The following is a 13,578-nucleotide window of genomic DNA, read 5'->3' as shown; positions in this document are numbered from 1 at the left end:
CAGTCGGTAATTTAATCAACGATTTAGTCAGTTAACTGCCCTTTCAAAGACACAAGAGTAGAGCAATTTTGCTCGCAACTACACCGCGCGCCACCAAAGTAGTTCCCTTTACTCGGTTCGGCCCCCGACAACGACCTCCAGAGATACCGAACGTCCTGTCAGCGCAGTTTCCGGAGCAGGGCACCGACGTGATCTCGATTCCCTCATGATGCAGCTTGTGTATATAAAGATGTGTTTGAATAATGATAATTTTTCTTGAATTCTTTACTTGTTGTTTTAAAACATAAACCACTTAACCCTTGACCCTTGTTGCTCGCTGGTATTTCAGAAGAAAACTCACGAACCGGCACACTACTCCGTGAGCAAGACTGACTCATGTAATAACCGCCCGTATAACTAATAATAAAAACTGTTCCTTAAGTACGTAACACCCAAAGCTGCAGGCGGCCATTAGAGTCACTGCAGAGTTGTCACGAGGGCATTATCAGCGTTATCAGCTTCATTTAGCCCAGGACTAAAACATATTGCGTCTTCACGAATATTCTATTCGGTTCAGTGACTTTCGTTTTATAGTGAGATCACACAAGCCACGTTAAAAAGACGGAAGTGGGACTATAGAGTATAGAAATGACAGGGCTCCTCCATATGTCATTTCATCCTTCACAGGACAGTATTATTCTCTCAATGGAAAAAATGTGTATGACTTGAGGTTTTCTCAGCGGTGAGTATGAAGATTTGTCTTCTGGGTTGTTGCATGAATTAATCGCCCTGATGACGGAGGCAATATGACCTCTGAAACGTTGGTAAACATCTACCAGACTACACAGCGCAACAACCCAGAAGACAGAAATCTTCATACTCATCGCCCTGATGATGGAGGCAGTATGACCTCTGAAACGTTGGTAAACATCGACCAGACTACACAGCGCAACAACCCAGAAGACAGAAATCTTCATACTCATCGCCCTGATGACGGAGGCAGTATGACCTCTGAAACGTTGGTAAACATCGACAAGACTACACAGCGCCAACAACCCAGAAGACGGAAATCTTCATACTCATCGCCCTGATGACGGAGGCAGTATGATCTCTGAAACGTTGGTAAACATCTACCAGACTACACGGCGCAAGAACCCAGAAGACAGAAATCTTCATACTCATCGCCCTGATTACGGAGGCAGTATGACCTCTGAAACGTTGGTGAACATCTACTATACTACACGGCGCCAACAACCCAGAAGACAAAAATCTTAAAAAAATATATTCACAGAGTATATTTTAGGCTTTAAACGATACATTCCTTAAATGTTTTCAAACACTGGTGCCATAAACTTAGAATGCCTAAATTTAGAATATATCAGATTGCTAATTTTGGCCATTTTGACAAATGAATAACCCCCCCCCCCCCCCAACGACTTCTGCGTTCTGGAATGCCAGTTTAATGCTTTATTAGATTTGACAGATAAAAGAGAATTTATTTAATTCGACATTTACTCCCACTGCAGTCATATCAATAATACTTCGGGACGAGAAAGCAGAGATTGTTTCATCGAACATAAGCCCTTGCTGTTCTGAGTAAATCAGAAGCGTGGTTTGTTGCTAGAGGAAATCACGAGGAGAAGGCACAGCAAACTGCAGTAGAACGGCGCACTTCTATCACCACTGTGAAAACATTAACTCTCCAACATTCTCCAGAACCTGGAATCAAGCCGGAACAAGGATAAGAAGAACAAACGATGGAGTTCATCCATCCTGGGCGTCACTGGACTAATCAAGACATTCCTCGCTTTTTAAGCAACCTAAAGGTTGATTATCTTGTTCACAAGAACCCGCCACTGGGCCCTATCCTGCGACAATTGAATCCAGTCCACATCCTCACATGGTCCTATTATCTCTTTAAATCCATTCTGATGTTATCCTTCCATGTAAATCTAGGTCTATCCAAGTGATATTTTCTCTTCAGAATTTAGAACTAAAATTCTGAAAGCAGTTTTCACAAAAATGAAAAGTTTAATCCCAATTATTTTGATAGTACTCTGCATATAAAATCTCTTAGATGTTCATAGGCCTATTTTATCCCGTGGTTTAATATTTATTTATTTGTACAAGGAAATGAAACTTCACGACAGGTGGTGGTGTGTGGACAAACAGTTTTAACACCGGGAAGAGCCACTCGTATCTTGAATAGCGGACTCTCTGGGCCAGATACAAGCGGTATCGAAGAGAAGATTACATTTCACATCGAGAAGCGATTCCAGAAGACAGCCATATTTGAAATAATACACTGTTCTTATGTATTACGCACAATATTGCACGTATAGTCCCAGAAAAACATCTCTGGGGCTGTAGTTTTGGTCTACTTAGAAGGGTTTACCATTAGGGTTTATAGAATAACAGTCTAGAGACAGGAAGCAAATTCTCATGTCCCACAGACGGACAAGTTCCAAAAGAATAACGAGCATACAGCTCCCTGTAACATCTTGATATTCAGCAATGACCAGGCACATCCACGTCCGCTCTGAGGGCAGCAAACTGCTGAAAATAGAAACTGTGTGCTCTTGACAGACGCAAAATCTTATCCGCCTTACCCGTACTTAATTTTCACATAATTTTTAAAATGCCTATGTTCAAGAACGTACAGGTTTTGTTGTTACTCTGTTTTGTAAACAAATGAAATATGCTGTTTAAAGGCATTACTGGGAGACTAGGCGTGGATGGGGTGACAATATTAAAAAGAATCATATATTAGAAAAATACGATGGGAGTCTGTGGACTGTTTTCACTTGGCTCAACATAATTTCTAGCGGGGAAATATTCTGAACATAGGTTCTATAAAAGGCAGGTCATCTCATGGCTAGCTGACCTACTATTAGGATCTCAAAAAGAACTGGGGTTAGTTTTGTACGGACACGGAAATTTATCTCTTATATCGAAAAACAACTGCAATGAGATTTGTGGTTCTTAAGGTCTGTGAATATGTGTACGGTGATCTTGGGGTTTGTGATGCCGTGTGGACTTGAATGTGCATACTAACGTTTTGGAGAAACGTGTAGCCTCCAAATTTAGACTACAAGAAATTACTACTCAGTAGATTACCTGAGACAATAATTGAAATATTTTATATTCAGTTCTTTAAGAATGGCTCTAACATGGCTTGTGTCAGAAATGTTCGGCTGTTCTTTCTGTCTTAACACAATATAATTATCTGAAACATAAATGAACGTTCGGGTCCCATAAAAGGCTGACAAACAGTCTACTTGAGTGACTATCAGCTTCTCAAGAATAAATAATTTATATCTTACACTGAAGAACAATGCAAATGACCAGAGCCGGCGTAGTATAATCAGTATAGTGACTGGCTAGACTGGACGACCGGGGTTCGATCCCCGACGGGGGCAGAGAATTTTTCTTCTATCCTGTAGACCGGTTCTGGGGACCACCCAGCCTCCTATAAATTGGGTACCGGGGTCCTTTCCCGGAGGTAAAGCGAGGCCGGGGAGTGACGCTGACCACTCACCCCCATCTGGTGCCGAGGTCAAGAATGATAAGGACCTATATAACCTCTCCACCCAAGCGCCTACACGGCGTGTAGTCGGACAGCTGAATTTCTGTGTTCCAAAACAGGGATCTTTCCGTAAATAACCTCAAAGTGGTAGCCAGTACGATGTTATTGCTATTTGAATACAGCTCCAAGTGTCTGAAAATAAATGAACTGTGGGTCCCATAACAGGCGGTCAAATCTTGAATACAGGGACCAATAAAATTTGGAAAATTTCTTGACCAGCTGAGAGACCCATAAAATAAATTTCTTGACGTATAGGAAGAGGGGAATTTCTTGATTAAATGAGCAACTATTAGCTTATCCGGAATGGATGAAATAAAACTGCACCAGCAGTGCCTTACGCCTCTTCGTGAACGTCACGGCTTCAGCAGTAATTGTTTAAAAATCTTTGCGATTCTGCTATGCTCCTTGCACCAGGAGGACATGCCGGGGCGAGGGTTAGGTATCTGCTTCATCTTTGCTTCATCTTACCAAATCTCAGGTTCACAAAAACGTGAGTCAGCAACAAAAAGGAAGAAACACGAAGGGTCGGATGGATGTAAAGATACAAGCGCATTATTTTATAAATATGTCAACGAGTCTGGACAAATTATTCCAAGCGCGTAGCCGCGCCTCCCTTATAATATAAGCTGTGAATATCACAAACTGAAACAAAAAGAGCGAATAAATAAAGAGGCATCAAAGCGCTCAAGATCTCACTGAATCACGCCGAAAGATAAAAGCTAAATTGTGTGGGTGGGAACAGGAATGGTACAACGGACAGAATTTTTATACGCACTCACCGACAACTTACATGCGTGCGTTTCAGCACACGAATCTTTTCATTTCACTGAGAGCAAACGTGGTGCATCTCTTACAAGGCAACTGGCACAGAAACTACATTTTAAAATAAGTGAACCCGCTGATTTTATATAGAGAGCAGCAGGAACAGTGTCCCTTGGTCCATTCTTTCCCTCACAGTTTAGTATGTATGAGGATGACAGAATACATCAGAAATAGCATGAACACCTGGTTCCAGGATAGTATAATGGACAATAAGTTACAAACTCAAAAATATAAATACGTCAAGAAAATAAAATACTAAACCTAAAAGCCCGTTCTTATTGTAGATTTGTTTAGGACAAGTTGCTGAATTAATTTCCTATAACTTTCTATGGCTGGATGGTCTCATGCGGCATATTTTCTCGCATGAAAACTTAAGCATTTTCCCGTAGACAATGTACAGAATGTAAATAACCATGTATCAAAGGGGCTTAACTGAGAAGAGAAGTTTACAAGCTGCTAGTGGCTCAGTTAACTAAGAAAATCTTTCACGCAACCCGATGGTCATCATTGTGTTCGCAGAATCCAGTCACAGGTCGCCACCGTCAGCCACATAAATCCAATCTATATCCTTTTTAAAATCAGTTTTAATATTAATATTATCCTCAAACGGTCTCTTCTTCTCAAGAATTTTCAGATTTTTACTAACTGGTTTCTAATGTGTAATAATAAAAAGAGATTGACAATATGACGGTAAAACATGAACCAGGAAGTCTACAAACGTTATTTTGACTTTTTATTTGAATGACATTCTCTTTAATCTGGCGATTTCAAGGATATAACCTTGTTGCGAACAAACCGATCCTATCAGGCACGACACAATTTTGTCAATTCTGTGTAGTCAATGCAATCATTCGAGTAACTTTTGTGTGTGCTGTACTTGCTATCTGACGTCTGCTCGTCTGTTGGTACGGACAGCAAATCCACATAGTGAAATCTCAGGTTCCAACGGCGACGGGAACGAATATGACTGTCTTCCGGGATGAGGCGATCATCGCCCTGATGATGGAGGCAGTGTGACCTCTGAAAGTCGGCAAACATGTAGCAGACTACACTACTCATACTCAAACCTCAAATCATACAATATCTCATTTGCAACCGAATGTAGGTTTTATGATTTTATTAGGCGTTCTCGTTGAAACGTCGAGCTGTTTCTAAATGTGTATGGTACATATTATGTTGCAGGGATTTGCAGTATAATTTGTAGTATTTCTGAATACAGTAGCTGTGTGGGAGACACTCGATGTAAGGATAGGATAGATGCTTATCGTACGGAGATTCTTTCTTGTGACTGCTTGGTTCCGCCACTTTGGCGCATGACATCAACGCAAGCCGAGTAGTGTCAGTTACAACTCGTGTTTACTGTAACAATTTGTTTCACTATCTTATGGCGATACTGAATGAGAGATTACGGGATTCGCAAAGTTTATACTCATAAGGAATCGTATTACTTTTTCCAGTAAAAGAATTAACTTTGGCGTTTCTAACATCAAGTTTTTTTTGTGCATTAGCCACGTATGACGTGAATGTTAATTTAAGGTGAAGGCTACCACAACGGAAATCTGATTTGTAGCAGGAAAAATATGATAACGGTAGAATTTAATAACATTACAAAAATCAATAACAATAAATATAAAATAACAGGAGTAATAGAGAACCTTTTGGGACACAAGATAGTACTTCGAATATACCCAGAATAACGAATGCAAAACGTTCTGTTTATTTGGGATCTGTGAACCAATTTAAGTAAGCACCAGATAGTTCATAATCAGGAAGTTTGTATGCAACCCGGGCCTGCAGAACACGTCAAAAACGCTGCTAAGACCAAAATAAATAACATAAACTTCATGTTCAGTGCAAACTATAGGAGTAATAAGGTCAGTATCATCATCTGTGGCTCCACAACCCAGTCTTCGATGCCTCTTTTTTGGAGGTCACTTAATCTGTTTAGACATTTAGTAGGACTCCTTGAACGAGTGATCACCCCGTCGCAAGGCCTCTTATACTTGTACATAGGACAGCACAAAATAGAAAGGCACGGGCAAACATCCTTTCCTTGGGCGGGATTCGAGTCCACGGTCCCAGTGTCTAAGCACACAAGGACCAATCTTCACTGTGACCGGCAATAATATCAATCTAATTGACCAAATTCGTAATGGCAGATACAGATTTAGTGAAATAATTTGGACAGTTGTTTATTTTAGGCTTAAAATAACAAGAAACATGGTCATGCATAATAAATTCAAATACATTCGAAAAAATACAAAAATTAATATGTGTGTACGTATATATAGTTCTTAAGTTAATAAGTGTTGCTACCATTTTAAAACATTGGAAAAGTAGCTGCTTGCTTCTAGAAAACAGGAAGTTGTTTGCCACGATAAACTAACATTAAAAATAAATTTAAGAACAGTTGTAAAAGTATCTAAACAACTGTTTTCATAAAAATTGGAATAAAACGAATTCCAATAGAATTAGATGATCATAGATGTTTTAAACCTTTGATAACATCTGAAACAGAAATGTATGCTAATTATAAAAGTTATTTTAGTAATAAAAAGGGAAATTTGGTAATTGAAAATTGTTATAAATGTCTGAAAATGCTTGTCAAAAGCCTGAGCTACGTGACATAGTTTGGTCAGTCAAAAGCGTCCCATCAACCGGAAACTGAATGAAATTATCCCCTCCTCCCAAATGTAAATATTATATCCAAAAATGTTTAGGCTGTTGAATCTACAGATTTTATCCACAAAACTCTGTTTGACTTTAGAGCAGTTTTTACAGAATTTCAATAAAATATAAATTTATTATATTATTATAAAACTTCTCAAATAGTTTTTCTTAAACTTGTAAAGCCCAGTGGTAATTATACGTACCACATGTTTTAAAAATCAACCACTCTTCATTTTATATTTATGGGTTTCTTATAATTCTCACTATAAATAAGGATTATTGTCTTTGGCTTCGAAGGTTTAACATAATAAGAGTCTTTAAATGGCAGTAGAAACAAACAGGAACATTCAAATTTCTGCCAGGATCATGGGGAATGATCTGGTCCGTAGTTAAATTAAGATCAGCATCGACATTATTTGTATTGTACACGCATCATCAGCCATAATTATAAAGATTATTATACTGTAATAAAAAGTCTCTTGAAACTAGCCTCCCGTAAGAAAAATAATTTTTTTTTATGCTTAAAGTACAAATTAATGTAAATAATAATAGTGAGAGTAGTATTGGACCATAATATAATTAGTTAATATTGTAATCATATCAACAAAATTAGCAAAGAAGTGAAGTATAATGCCACTGCGGTCAGGTTTATTAAACTGACTTCAACCGAGGAAACGTGGAGGCATAAATCGCTTTTCCTTTCACTTTAGAATCAAAATTACAGTTAACCAAGAACACAACTCGTTCGTAGTCAAATCCAAGAACATTAGAAACATCAATCAACAAAACACGATTACTTGCGTGTCTATCTGGTTTAATAAAATGATTAAAATATGTTTTTAACAATTTTAGGTTTCAATTCGGAAAAGAGTGATGATTACCATAAAGTAAATTTAAAAATCCTTGCGTAAAGTGCACTTACCTTACGACAGTAACGTATCTCTTTAATAACTGGAACACAAATGCAGATCAATGGCAGCTGAACGACTTCCTCAGGTAAATGTCGCTTCTGCTGGCAGAGGTGACTAAACCTTGGAGACAAAGAGGGCAGCACCATTAAGCCATCTGTGTTCATAAACAAGTGATTGCCAACTACTACCCCATTTCCCTGGAAGAACTGACGAAAATAAAAAAATATATATACCTATGAGGTTAGCCGGTCTCCGGGCTGGAAGTTGAGCTGGGGACCTCACGAGTGGAAAGAAGCAGGGCGAACCACTCGATCGCTATAAGACACTGGGTTCGGATCCTGTTAGCGGTTCAGCCCCTGAGAGAGGAATAAAAGGGTTTTCAAGATGGCGAACTAAGTTACGTGTCAACAGTGTGAGCTACCAGCATCATGAATCATCAGAACGGAACTAGCAAGCAGCAGTTACTGGCGCTGAAACCACAAGGGACTGTTAATTAATGGGCTCACTGTCATCTTTCTGCTGATTCAATGAATGTTGGTTTTGAGAACACGCCTACTTATTCACTTTACAAAAGAACACAGGTTTATGTTATTGTAGTGAGAGTGAGAGAGATTCTCTTGGACCTATGTTATTGCTTGTGAATCTTTTTCTGGGTAGTACCGTCATGTGGACTTGTAGATTTCGGTGGGACATCCTACCTCCATCTTCACCTCTGAAGATGGTATCTACCTACAAGTCCACATTGCATTACTACCCAGAAGACCAACATCGATATGCTGACCGCTGTGAGGACCTATAGGACCTCAAATCATAAGTTACGAGTTCTGTGAAGCTTCGTACATTCATCATGCCACTAAAGACAATGCCACACTTTACCTTGCATGTAGATACTACCAAACTTCAACAACGCCTAAGACGTGCAACTTTATGAGGTGGGAACAGCCTTGTCGTAAATTAGGCCTACTTGGATATCCGGTTATATTGTAGGTAAAACGTATAATTTATATTCACGCAATAAACTACCGTTTATAAAGTAACAATATGGTGGGGTAGGATATGAGTCTGAAGATGGCTGCCTTCTGGGTTGTTGCGCCGTGTAGTCAGGTAGAAGTTTAACGACGTTTCAGACGTCCTTGCTGCCTCCATCATCAGGACGATGAGTGGTCTTGTGAAATTACATTTATCTCACCTTTTGACAGTGTTGAACAATGAAGAGTTGCAGGTAGGAGTGATGGTCTCACATTCTTCTTTTGCTACATATTCCGCTAAACGACACAAAGATTTAGCACAAACATATTTAAAAAAATTATTTTTCCGCAAAGTGAAATCACATGCGTGGAAAAATTGCCAAAATATGAGGTAATGCCCATTAAATATCAATGATTACATTTTAAAAATTGTAGTCTGAAATCTAAAGGGAATACATTACTTTGAAGATCTGGGGGTAAATGGGAAAATAAAATTAAAATGAATCTTACAGAAATGGGTTAAGGGTGTGAATTGGATTCATGACAGGAACCAGTGGCGAGTATTTCTGAAGACGTTGACGAACCTTCTGGTTTTATAAAAAGAGAAACATTTCTTTATCAGCTAAGCAACTTTTAGTTCCTGAAGAAGGACTCTGTTCCGTGTAGTTAAAAGACCTAAGCGTAATTTGAAATCAGTCTATTAATTGATTACAGCATCAGTATATTCACAATAAATCTGCATTTGAACTTATTGTGAGTCTACTATTTACTGTTCTTTCAATAACCAATATGGAACTAGAAGTTTTCTTCGGATTCTTACGAAAATCTAAATTGTTCTTGACAATTTCATTCCATACCAAGCCGCTTCAGTACAAATGGCGGGCAACGGGGAATGTAGTTCAGTAGGCCTAGCTCTAGTAATTTTGCCGTTTCCTGAAACTCTATTTTGTTCTTTGATACCGACACCTCTTTTAAACGCTGTCGTGAAACAATCGAAGCATTACGGTGAAGTCGACTTGTCAAAGTCTTTACCTTTTTGACTTTCTTTACAGCTATGAACACTAAACATTTTGTGCTTGAATTTATATTTCTCTGAACTCCCTTTTTATGCTTTTTTTCCCTCCTGCAATATATAAGACATCCTTGGGTCAAAGTGAGTTATGTTTCGTGACCTTAGACTGGACAGCCGAAAGAGAATGCGCCCGTGTGTTGTCTTTTGTTTCTCTGTGACAGTGGAACCTTCTCTTATTTATATAGCATTTTTTGTTTGTTGTTTTACTTTGTTTTGTACCTGTTTGTAGACTAACGTTGACAGATGTCACTAGTAACTGTGTACCTCTAGTACCCAAGGGCTTGTTATATGACTTCTGTTGATTGTTGTTCATTGTAAAAAGTTTCCTCGCCCTATCAGATTACTCTGTTTTCTCACATGGAGCTATCTTAGTGGGCAATGTTATTATTTGGCTTTCAATCTTCTTACAACCTTTTTAACAATCACTTCTTTTACGATGATGTGGTATTGAATGTATTTGAAGAATTTTAATGTTGTATTAAATTTTAGATTTTGTCTATAGCAATGAACGAAGTGCTTGTCCACTTGCCACAAGTCATCATCGACGAAATGCACATATCCCACACACATTATCATCAGTAACACGGATTTTCCTGTGTTTACGATTAGGCATAGCTTCAACATGCTTCAAGAAATTGACACTCGCAACGGGTATAAGTCGTGCTTTCCAATCCCAGAAACGCTGAACTGTATAATACCGTTGCATTTATCCTATTTAGAGTAACGAGTAGTAAAGTTATAATTTGTATGAGACCAATATTAATACATTTATGTCTCATTATTTGCAACGGACCTCTCCCATACCTAGTGATAATTTGTGATAGTATTAAAGCCTTTTGTATATTTCATAGCTATTTGAAATGCATTTTTAAGACTGTAATTTACTTCTGTTTTCGCCTTTTTCCACAAATGATTCTGTGAGTGTAGAACTACTGCTGAAGTGTAATGCAGTTGAATTCTGCGTTCTTCAAACGTTACTACTGCATCAAAGTTTCCAACAGTAAGTCATAACTGTGATCGCATATAAAACTACCTTTTCATGTGGTAAGAAAGACAGAAAAGATTGGAGATCGTATCTGAGAATGTACTAAATTGTCAAATTATACTAAATTCTTGTTCCTGTACTCCAACTGCAAGACGTAACTGTTCTTTATCTTGATATAATAATCGCTTTAGGTTAAAGTGAATGAAGAATTCTAGATATGAATCTAAGACTATTCTGATCTGACGAAGTGGCTGGCATAAATAGGCCTACACCAGTGCTTTTATAGTAACTTATAAATGTGTTGTTTCACAATTCAGTAATGGCAGAGTTTTAAATTTTTAACTAATTTTTACTTTGGTAGTAACTTCAAAACATAAAGAATAATTTAACAGAAACAGAAATATATCAGTGTAAAAGACATAGTGTTAATATTTTGTTAAATTTAAATGGCATATGTTTATTTTCTCAGTCTTTAGTGGACACAGAGCTTAATTAAACTGCTATCTCAAACAGAGGTTTGTTTCATACTTGTTTTGGGGACATTAGTCATCAAATAATTTAAAAGCTATCAAATCAAGGAGAAGGCTGTTAATAGAACACGCGATGCGTACGAGAGAGAGAATCTCACTCGGGAAAGACGAAGTGAAGAGGCAATTTGGGAGACTTAGACGTAAATGGGAATGCAATATTAAATAAATATGATACGAGGTCTTTGAGTGTATTAATCTGGCACAAGATAAACAGCGTAACAAAAGTTTTGATTCCATACAAGGCAAGAAAATCCTTCACTTGTAAACCGACTAATAATTTCTCAAGAAGGACTATGGCATTAGTTAATCGGTCAGATTCATTAGTTACTCATTAACTGTTTAGACTGAATTTCCTGGTTATTTATCGCTGAAACAGTCAGTGCTAACCTTCAGTCCAAAGCCTTTATAAAGTTATTTGCATACATTCACTCAGTAGGGTTTAACTGAAATTTACTTATCTGTGTTAGCAGTGAAGTATCGTGTGTATCTTTCTTATAATGTATCAGTGATTCAATGTCCTCATTCTTAATACCCATAACGCTTTTTCATAACGTCTGCTTTTATCTGTCATGCATTTTTGTTTTTATATAATAATTTTCTTCCACTACTAATCAAAACTTATGAAATGTATCAATGTTTCAACCTCAGAATATATTTTATACGATGTTGACTCATCAGCTCTTCACATTAACGCAAAATAGTCTTTCGCATAAAAAATAACTCACTTTAAAATCACAAAGATATTTCACAATGATTTCTTTAATCTTTCGCACTTTGGTTGTTTTAATTCAGAAAGTGCTGTAACTGTCGGTTGTTACAGGTGGTTAACAATGTTCTTCCGAAACCTTCGTAACTACTTACAAGAACCTACGACTTTGCAACCCAGAAGAATAAGACCGATTTTTTCATCGCCGAGACAACTTCAAATATCAGTTCATTATTTTAATTTTCTGTTCCTACAAAATATGTATAACAGCTGATATTTTCTGCAGTTACTCCTGTATGCTTACCCACTCGTGATAAATATTTCGTTCAATATGTTTGTCTTGTAGTCCCTCTTTAGTTCCACTTAATTGTATGGACAGGTTTGTGTCTAGAAGTTACTAGTTATATTATTACCCATGTAAAATGTGAATTAAATTCGCTGTCCTGCATTTTTATTGAATTCTTTTTTCAAATTTGTGATCATCGCGTCTATTAGTGGAATTCTACTCTTACGTTGAAATCTCTCGCTGCTGTAATATAATCGTTCCTATGAATTTTATCAGTTTTCCTCCTCGCTCCTCTTCTGGTGCACATGCCCCAGTCACGGTTAGGACAACGGTCTTCTTGGCTTTTTAGTTTGACGTTTATATCCGTTCATTAATGATGTTTCAGCTCTATCCATTTCTTCGGTCGTCTGCTCCTACTAAAGAATGTTTTTCCTACCTACGTCACAATAAAGCTTAATGAAACCATTTAACGCTTATTTTCCTCTCTTCATTCAATTATTCTGATACAGACATTCATCTCAATTTATCCCTCGATAAACAAAGTTATTTATGGCACAAAACTCTTATATTCAATGCAACGACCGTTCTGAACTGTATTTATTATTCCAAAATAATTAAAATAAGATGTCCAAATCAAATACAGTGTGTAAAAATAACGTAAAGTAATATGGAAATTAGATTTCTTACACAATAAGTTATAGTATTCTAATCTACTGTCATAGACATATTTTTAGCCTACTTACTTAAGGAAAGCAAAAATGCTTATTAGATCACCACGCTCTTTGTTAGTTGGGTCCGTTAGATAGTTAGTCTCCTTAACGGACCCAACTGAATAGGTACCTCTCGCCTGAAGACGGAAGCAGAGCCTGTTTTCGAAACGTCGTGGTTCCTCCGTTTTTAAACAAGGACGATGGAAAAATTCCAGACAATGAATAACTTTAAGAGTAACCCACCAAAATCAGAACCCTGCAGAGTTGAAATACTTTCTTAAAATAAATTTTAATATTATACTCCCATCTACAATTAGGTGTTCCTTTCTGATTGTACGATTAAAACGCAGGCA

At 37.6% G+C, this 13,578-nt stretch overlaps 1 long non-coding RNA gene across 1 annotated transcript; it reads right to left on the bottom strand.

Annotated features, from left to right (window-relative positions):
* Window positions 1-4,558: 4,558 nt before the first annotated feature.
* On the bottom strand, window positions 4,559-8,481 carry LOC110834122 (uncharacterized). Its single transcript, XR_002544490.2, has 3 exons — window positions 8,202-8,481; window positions 7,980-8,088; window positions 4,559-5,407 (listed from the first exon to the last, which is right to left on the bottom strand). It is a non-coding gene; the product is annotated as an uncharacterized LOC110834122 (long non-coding RNA).
* Window positions 8,482-13,578: the final 5,097 nt, after the last annotated feature.

Source organism: Zootermopsis nevadensis, unplaced genomic scaffold (genome assembly GCF_977971745.1).
Source record: "Zootermopsis nevadensis isolate Lab colony 2312 unplaced genomic scaffold, Znev_1.0 Znev_ptg000012l, whole genome shotgun sequence".
In the NCBI taxonomy this organism is placed as follows: domain Eukaryota; kingdom Metazoa; phylum Arthropoda; class Insecta; order Blattodea; family Termopsidae; genus Zootermopsis; species Zootermopsis nevadensis.
This window is presented reverse-complemented; position numbering and strand designations above follow the sequence as displayed.